Source organism: Salmo trutta, chromosome 14 (assembly GCF_901001165.1).
Source record: "Salmo trutta chromosome 14, fSalTru1.1, whole genome shotgun sequence".
Classification (NCBI taxonomy): Eukaryota; Metazoa; Chordata; class Actinopteri; order Salmoniformes; family Salmonidae; genus Salmo; species Salmo trutta.
Window position 1 is genome coordinate 72,778,988 of NC_042970.1, and position 9,406 is coordinate 72,788,393.

Here is a 9,406-nt window from a genome sequence, read left to right on the forward strand (position 1 = left end):
ACATCCAGGTATCACCCGACACATTCAGTCCATCTCTGGAAAGTACTGGTGGCCCATCTTGGCGCAGGACGTCAATCGTTATGTCAACTCATGTTCCGTATGTGCCCAATCCAATTATCCCCGGAATGCTCCAGTAGAGAAATTCCTTCCCCTTCTCAGCATCTCTGGTCTCATCTGTCCATTGATTTGGTCACTGATCTCCCCTCTTCTGATGGTTTTACCACAATTATTGTGATAGTGGACAGATTCTCAAAATCATGCTGTTTCATCCCTCTCTCTGGTCTCCCTACTGCTATCCAGGTTGCTGAGGCACTGTTCCAGCAGGTCTTCCGGCACTATGGCCTTCCAGAGGATATCATCTCCGTTCGTGGCCCCCAATTCACATCACGTGTATGGAAGGCCTTCATGGAAAAGCTGGGGGTCATGGTCAGCCTCACTTCCAGGTACCGGCCTCAGTCTAACGAGCAGGTGGAGAGGATGACCCAGGAGCTGGGGAGTTTTCTAAGGAACCACTGCCAGGACCGGCAGGGGATGAATACGCCCATAATTCATTGCGACACTCCTCCACCAGGCTGACTCCCTTCCAGTGTGTTATCAGCCAGCTCCTGGCTGTGTGAACTTCGAGCCAGACCGAAGCTCCTGCGGTGGACAAGTGGTTCAGGCATGCAGAAGAGGTATGGAACGATGCCCACGTGAGACTCCAGCACGCCGTCCGGTGTCAGAAAGAGCAGGCGGATCGCCACCGCAGCGAGGCTCCCGTGTTCCATCCTGGTGATCACGTCTGGCTCTTCACCAGGAACCTTCCGTTCCGCCTGCCCTGTAAGAAGCTGAGTCCCTGGTTTGTGGGGCCATTCAAGTTCCGGAGGGTCAACGAGGTAACTTACTGATTACAACTCCATACTATCTACCAGATCTCACCATCTTTTCATGTTTCCCTCTTCAGGCCGGTGGTTCCTGGTTCCCTTGCTGATGCCGTCCCACACAACACCCCTCCGCCTCCCTTGGACATCAAGGGGAGCCCCTCCTGTGCCATCAGCAGATCCCTCCTAGACCCCCGTCATCGTGGGGGTTGGCTCCAGTACCTGGTGGACTGGGAGAGGTATGGTCTAGAGGAGCTGTGTTGTGTTCCAGTAGCAAAATTCTAGATCCCAACATCATCTGAGATTTCCACCTTTGTTGTCCGGACCAGCCCGCTACTCACCCTCGGGGCCGTTCCCCTGGCCGGTGTAGTCCGTCAGGAGTGGGGGGGTACTGTTACATCTACTCCCACTCCGGTGCTCGAAGTCTCCGCTCTACTAGCCACCGAACCTGACAACCTGCGCCCCATCATCAGTCACACCTGAACTTCATTACTACCTTCATTACTTACTAAACTCAGCAACAACAAAAAACGCCCCTTTTTCAGGACCCTGTCTTTCAAAGATAATTAGTAAAAATCCAAACACAGATCTTCATTGTAAAGGGTTTAAACACTGTTTACCATGCTTGTTCAATTAACCATAAACAATTAATGAACATGCACCTGTGGAACGGTTGTTAAACACTAACAGCTCACCGACGGTAGGCAATTAAGGTCACAGTTATGAAAACTTAGGACACTAAAGAGGCCTTTCTACTGACTCTGAAAAACACCAAAAGAAAGATGCCCAAGGTCCCTGCTCATCTGTGTGAATGTGCCTTAGGCATGCTACAAGGAGGCATGAGGACTGCAGATGTCCATACTATGAGACGCCTAAGACAGCGCTACAGGGAGACAGGACGGACAGCTGATCATGCTCGCAGTGGCAGACCACGTGTAACAACACCTGCACAGGATCGGTACATCCGAACATCACACCTGCGGGACAGGTACAGGATGGCAACAACAACTGCCCGAGTTACACCAGGAATACACAATCCCTCCATCAGTTCACAGACTGTCCACAATAGGCTGAGAGAGGCTGGACTGAGGGCTTGTAGGCCTGTTGTAAGGCAGGTCCTCAACAGACATCAATGGCAACAACGTCGCCTATGGGCACAAACCCACTGTCGCTGGACCAGACAGGACTGGCAAAAAGTGCTCTTCACTGACAAGTCACGGTTTTGTCTCCCCAGGGGTGATGGTCGGATTCGTGTTTATCATTGAAGGAATGAGCGTTACACCGAGACCTGTACTTTGGAGCGGGATCGATTTGGAGGTGGAGGGTCCGTCATGGCCTGGGGCGGTGTGTCACAGCATCATCAGACTGAGCTTGTTGTCATTGCAGGCAATCTCAACGCTGTGCGTTACAGGGAAGACATCCTCTTCCCTCATGTGGTACCCTTCCTGCAGGCTCATCCTGACATGACCCTCCAGCATGACAATGCCACCAGCCATATTGCTCGTTCTGTGCGTGATTTCCTGCAAGACAGGAATGTCAGTGTTCTGCCATGGCCAGCGAAGAGCCCGGATCTCAATCCCATTGAGCATGTCTGGGACCTGTTGGATCGGAGGGTAAGGGCTAGGGCCATTCCCCCCAGAAATGTCCGGGAACTTGCAGGTGCCTTGGTGGAAGAGTAGGGTAACATCTCACAGCAAGAACTGGCAAATCTGGTGCAGTCCATGAGGAGGAGATGCACTGCAGTACTTAATGCAGCTGGTGGCCACACCAGATACTGACTGTTACTTTTGATTGTGACCCTCTCTTTGTTCAGGGACACATTATTCAATTTCTGTGAGTCACATGCCTGTCTCAGTTGTTGAATCTTGTTATGTTCATACAAATATTTACACATGTTAAGTTTGCTGAAAATAAATGCAGTTGACAGTGAGAGGACGTTTCTTTTATTGCTGAGTTTATTTATCTAGCACTCTGTTTTGTCAGTCATTGGGTAGTATTGTTTGATTCCACGTCAGAGGCTTTTCTTGTTTTGTATCGTTCCATGTTCATTATCATTAAACTCACTAACTGCACCTGCTTCCTGACTCCCTGCGTCTGCGTTACAGTGCTAATAGTCAGTATCAGGATAACATTTTTGATATGCTCGATAATGTACAGTGCCTTGTAAAAGTATTCACCCCCCTTGGTGTTTTTCCTATTTTGTTGCATTACAACCTGCAATTTAATTGGATATTTATTTGAATTACATGTAATTGACATACACCAAATAATCCAAATTGGTGAAAGGAAAAAAATAACTTGTTTCAAAAAATAATAAAAAATTAAAAACGTAAAACTGGTGCTTGCATATGTATTGCTATGAAGCCCCTAAATAAGATCTGGTGCAACCAATTACCTTCAGAAGTCACATAACTAGTTAAATAAAGTCCACCTGTGTGCAATCTAAGTGTCACATGGTCTGTCACATGATCTCAGTATATATACACCAGTTCTGAAAGGCCCCAGAGTCTGCAACACCACTAAGCAAGAGGCACAACCAAGCAAACTGTCACGTCCTGGCCAGTATAAGGGTTAATTAGTATTGTAGGTGGTCAGGACGTGGCAGAGGGTATTCGTTTTATGTGGTTCGGGGTGGTGTGTTTGTTGAAGGGGAATTTGATTTAAGTATTCCGGGGTTTTTGGGCACTGTTTGGTTTTCATGTATTCTATGGTTAGTCTAGTGTGTGTGTTTCTATGTTGAGTTAATTGGGGTTGGACTTCCAATTGAAGGCAGCTGTTTGGTGTTGCCTTTGATTGGAAGTCCTATATTAGTTGGGTGTGTTTGTCTTGTATTTTGTGGGAGATTGTTCTGTGTTTAGCCTTGTGCCTTACCAGACTGTTTTTTTGTTGATCGTTCGTTCATTGTTATTTTGGTGTTCATTTTGTATTTATTAAAAAGCAAGATGAGCATACACATACCTGCTGCGTTTTGGTCCTCCTTCACCGACGACAACCGTGACACAAACGGCACTATGAAGGCCAAGGAGCTCTCCAAACAGGTCAGGGACAAAGTTTTGGAGAAGTACAGATCAGGGTTGGGTTATAAAAACATATCTGAAACTTTGAACATCCCACGGAGCAACATTAAATCCGTTATTAAAAAATGTAAGAATATGGTACCACAACAAACCTGCCAAGAGAGGGCCGCCCACCAAAACTCACAGACCAGGCAAGGAGGGCATTAATCAGAGAGTCAACAAAGAGACCAAAGATAACCCTGAAAGAGCTGCAAAGCTCCACAGCGGAGATTGGAGTATCTGTCCATAGGACCACTTTAAGCCGTACACTCCACAGAGCTGGGCTTTATTGAAGAGTGGCCAGAAAAAATCCATTGCTTAAAGAAAAAAATAAGCAAACATGTTTGGTGTTCACCAAAAGGCATGTGGGAGACTCCCCAAACATATGAAAGAAGGTACTCTGGCCAGATGAAACTAAAATTGTGTTTTTTGGCCATCAAGGAAAATGCTATGTCTGGTGCAAACCCAACACCTCACATCACCACGAGAACACCATCCCCTCAGTGAAGCATGGTGGTGGCAGCATCATGCTGTGGGGATGTTTTCATCAGCAGGGACTGGGAAACTGGTTAGAATTGAAGGAATGATGGATGGCGCTAAATACAGGGAAATTCTAGAGGGAAACTTGTTTCAGTCATCCAAAGATGTGAGACTGGGACGGAGGTTCACCTTCCAGCAGGACAATGACCCTAAGCATACTGCTAATGCAACACTCACGTGGTTTAAGTGGAAACATGTAAATGCCTTGGAATGGCCTAGTAAAAGCCCAGACCTCAATCCAATTGAGAAGCTGTGGTATGAATTAAAGATTGCTGTACACCAGCGGATCCCATCCAACTTGAAGGAGCTGGAGCAGTTTTGCCTTGAAGAATGCGCAAAAAGCTCAGTGGCTAGATGTGGCACGCTTATAGAGACATACCCCAAGAGACTTGCAGCTGTAATTGCTGCAAAAGGTGACTCTACAAAGTATTGAATTTGGGGGGGGGGGGGGGTGAATAGTTATGCACGCTCAAGTTTTCTGTTTTTTGGTCTTATTTCTTGTTTGTTTCACAATAAAAAATATTTTGCATCTTCAAAGTGGTAGGCATGTTGTGTAAATCAAATGATACAAACCCCCCAAAAATCAACTTTAATTCCAGGTTGTAAGGCAACAAAATAGGAAAAATGCCAAGGGGGTGAATACTTTCGCAAGCCACAGTATGTGATATCTACATATGTTTGTTTTCTGGGTGATTTAAATATTGAATGGCTTTCATTCAGGCTGCCCACTCAAGAGAAAGTTTCAAACTGTAATTAGTGCCTGCAACCTGGTTCAGGTTATCAGTCAACCCACACAGGAATGAAATCATCAACATGTATTGATCACATCTTTACTAATGCTGCAGAAATTTGCGTTAAAGCAGTATCCAAATCCATCGGATGTACTGATCACAATATAGTAGTGATCACAATATAGTAGCCATATCTAGGAAAACCAGAGTTCAAAAGGCTAGGCCTAATATAGTATATAAAAGGTCATACAATAAGTTTTGTAGTGATTCCATGTTGTTGATGTAAAGAATATTTGTTGGTCCATGGTGTGTATAATGAGGAGTAACCAGACGCTGCACTTGACACATTTATGAAATTGCTTATCCCAGTTACTAATAAACATGCACCCATTAAGAAAATGACTGTAAAAACTGTTAAATCCCTGTGGACTGACGAGGAATTGAAAAATTGTATGGTTGAGAGGGATGACGCAAATGGAAAGGCAAATAAGTCTGACTGCACAACCAATTGGCAAACATTCTACAAATTGAGAAATAATGTGACTAAACTGAAGAAAAATAAACTACACTATGAAACAAAGATAAATTAAGGAAATTTTGGGCAAAAAGGCAAACTCAGCTCCATCATTGATTGAATCAGATGGCTCATTCATCACAAAACCCACTGATATTGCTAACAACTGGTCTTTTACCAAATAGGCTATCTTCTGTATATCACCCCTACCTTGTCACAACACAACTGATTGGCTTAAACGCATTAAGAAAGAAAGAAATTCCACAAATTAACTTTTAACAAGGCACACCTGTTAATTGAAATGCATTCCAGGTGGCTACCTCATGAAGCTGATTGATAGAATCTTAAGAGCTATCATAAAGGCAAAGGGTGGCTACTTTGAAGAATCTGAAATCTAAAATATATTTAGATTTGTTTAACAATTTTTTGGTTACTACATGATTCCATATGTGTTATTTCATAGTTTTGATGTCTTCGCTATTATTCTACAATGTAGAAAATATTTTTTTTAAATAAAGAAAACCCCTTGAATGAGTAGGTGTGTCCAAACTTTTGACTGGTACTGTATATCTGACCAAATTATGAAAGACAAGAATTGTAATTTTGAATTCCGTAAAATTAGTGTGGAAGAGGTGAAAAAATTGTTGTCTATCAACAATGACAAGCCACCGGGGTCTGACAACTTGGAAAATTACTGAGGATAATACCAGATGATATTGCCACTCCTTTTGCCATATCTTCAATTTAAGCCTACTACAAAGTGTGTGCCCTCAGGCCTGGAGGGAAGCAAAAGTCATTAAGTTACTTAAGAATAGTAAAGCCCCCTTTGCTGGCTCAAATAGCTGACCAATCAGCCTGTTACCAACCCATAGTAAACTTTTGGGAAAAAATGGTGTTTGACCAGATACAATGCTATTTTACAGTAAACAAATTGACAAAGACTTTCATCACGCTTATATGGAAGAACATTCAACAAGCACAGCACTTGATTGGCTGAGAGAAATTGATGATAAACAGATTGTGGGGGCTGTTTTGTTAGATTTCAGTGCAGCTTTTGACATTATAGATCATAGTCTGCTGCTGGGAAAACGTATGTGTTATGGCTTTACACCCCCTGCTATATTGTGGAGAAAGAGTACCTGTCTAACAGAGCCTGTTAATGGAAGCCTCCCCAACATAATCCAGGTAGAATCAGGAATTCCCCAATGCAGCTGTCTAGGCCCCTTTACTTTTTTCAATCTTTACTAACGACGTGCCACTGGCTTTGAGTAAAGTCAATGTGTCTTTGTATGCAGATAACTCAACACTATACACTTCAACTGCTACAGCGACTGAATTTACTGCAACACTTAACAAAGAGCTGCAGTTAGTTTCAGAATGGGTGGCAAGGAATAGGGTAGTCCTAAATATTTAAAAAACTAAAAACATTGTATTTGGGACAAATCATTCACTAAACCTCAACTAAATCTTGCATTGAATAATGTGGAAATTGAGCAAGTTGAGCAAGTTGGGGTGACTAAACTGCTTGGAGTAACCCTGGATTGTAAACTTTGGATTGTAAAACATATTGATACAACAGTAGCTAAGATGGGGAGAAGTCTGTCCATAATAAAGCGCAGCTCTGCCTTCTTAACAGCACTATCAACAAGGCAGGTCCTACAGAACCTAGTTTTGTCGCACCTGGACTACTGTTCAGTCGTGTGTTCAGTCGTAAGGCGGTTACGTTACAGCCTTATTCTAAAATGTATTTTTTTTTAAATCCTCATCAATCTACACGCAATACCCCATAATGACAATGTGAAAACAGGTTTTACAAAATGTTTGCAAATGTATAAGAAACAGAAATATCTTATTTACATGTATTCAGACCCTTTGCTATGAGACTCGAAATTGAGCTCAGGTGCATCCTGTTTCCATTGAGATTTTTCTTCAACTTGATTGGAGTCCACCTGTGGTAAATTCAATTGATTGGACATGATTTGGAAAGGCACACACCTGTCCATATGAGGTCCCACTGTTGATAGTGCATTGCCGAGCAAAAACCAAGCCACGAGGTCGAAGGAATACGAGACAGGATTGTGTCGAGGCACAGAGCTGGGGAAGGGTACCCAAAGGAAGGTCGCCAAGAACACAGTGACCTACATAATTCTTAAATGGAAGAAGTTTGAAACAACCAAGGCTCTTTCTAGAGCTGGCTGCCCGGCCAAACTGAGCAAATCGGGGGAGAAGGGCCTTGGTCAGGGAGGTGACCAAGAACCTGATGGTCACTCTGACAGAGCTCCAGAGTTCCTAAGGGGAGATGGGAGAACCTGCTAGAAGGACAACCATCTCTGCAGCACTCCACTAATCAGGCCTTTATGGCAGAGTGGCCAGATAGAAGCCACTCCTCAGTAAAAGGCACATGACAGCTCACTTGGAGTTTGCCAAAAGACACCTAAAGGACTCAGACAATGAGAAGCAAGATTCTTTGGTCTGATGAAACCAAGATGGAACTCTTTGGCCTGAATACCAAGCGTTACGTCTGGAGGAAACCTGACACCATCCCTACGGTGAAGCATGATGGTGGCAGCACCATGCTGTGGGGATGTTTTTCAGCGGCAGAGACTGGGAGAGTCAGGATCGAGGGAAAGATGAACGGAGCAAAGTATAGAGATCCTCGATGAAAACCTGCTCCAGAGCGCTCAGGACCTCAGACTGGGTCGAAGGTTCACCTTCCAACAGGACAACGACCCTAAGCACACAGCCAAGACTACGCAGCAGTAGCTTCTGGACAAGCCTTGAGTGGCCAGTCCAGAGCCCGGACTTGAACCCGATCTAACATCTCTGGAGAGACCTGAAAATAGCTGTGCAGCGACGCTCCCAGTCCAACCTGACAAAGCTTGAGAGGATCTGCATAGAATGGGAGAAACGCACCAAATACAGGTGTGCCAAGCTTGTAGTGTGCTTCCCAAGACTCAAGGCTGTAATCACTGCCAAAGGTGCTCAACAAAGTACTGAGTATAGGGTCTGAATAGTTATGTAAATGTAATATTTCAGTTTTGTAATTTTAATATGTTTGAAAAAAATTCTGAAAACCTGTTTTTCCTTTGTCATTATGGGGTGTGTACATTTGAGGGAAAAAAAACAAATATAATACATTTTAGAATAAGGCTGTAACGTTTCTTAGATACCCCAAAAAACTACTTAAGAAGTACTTTAAAGTAGTTTTACTTCAGTACTCTACACCACTGATTAATTTACAAGCATAATTGTCTCCATAGTTCCTGGGAGGGGGAAATGTACTCTAACGCCCTGGCCATAGAGAGGGGTTTTTTGTTCTTTATTTTGGTTAGGCCAGGGTGTTACATTGGGTGGGCGTTCTATGCTCATTTTCTATGTTGTCTGTTTCATTGATTTTGGCCGTGTGGCTTCCAATCAGGCACAGCTGTTGTTGGTTGTTGCTGATTGGGAGTCACACATAAGTGCCTGTTTTTCCGTTGGGGTTTTGTGGGTAATTGTTTCTGTTAGATTATTTCCTAACAGGACTGTTTTGCTGTCGTGTTTTTGTTCAGTTTTGTATAGTGTTCTTACGTTAATTAAAATCATGATGAACACTAACTCCGCTGCGCCTTGGTCTACTCTCTCTCCCGACAGCCGTTACAAAATTACCCACCAAAAACGGACCAAGCAGCGGAGGAAGGAGCAGCGCAAGGAGAAGAACCAGGA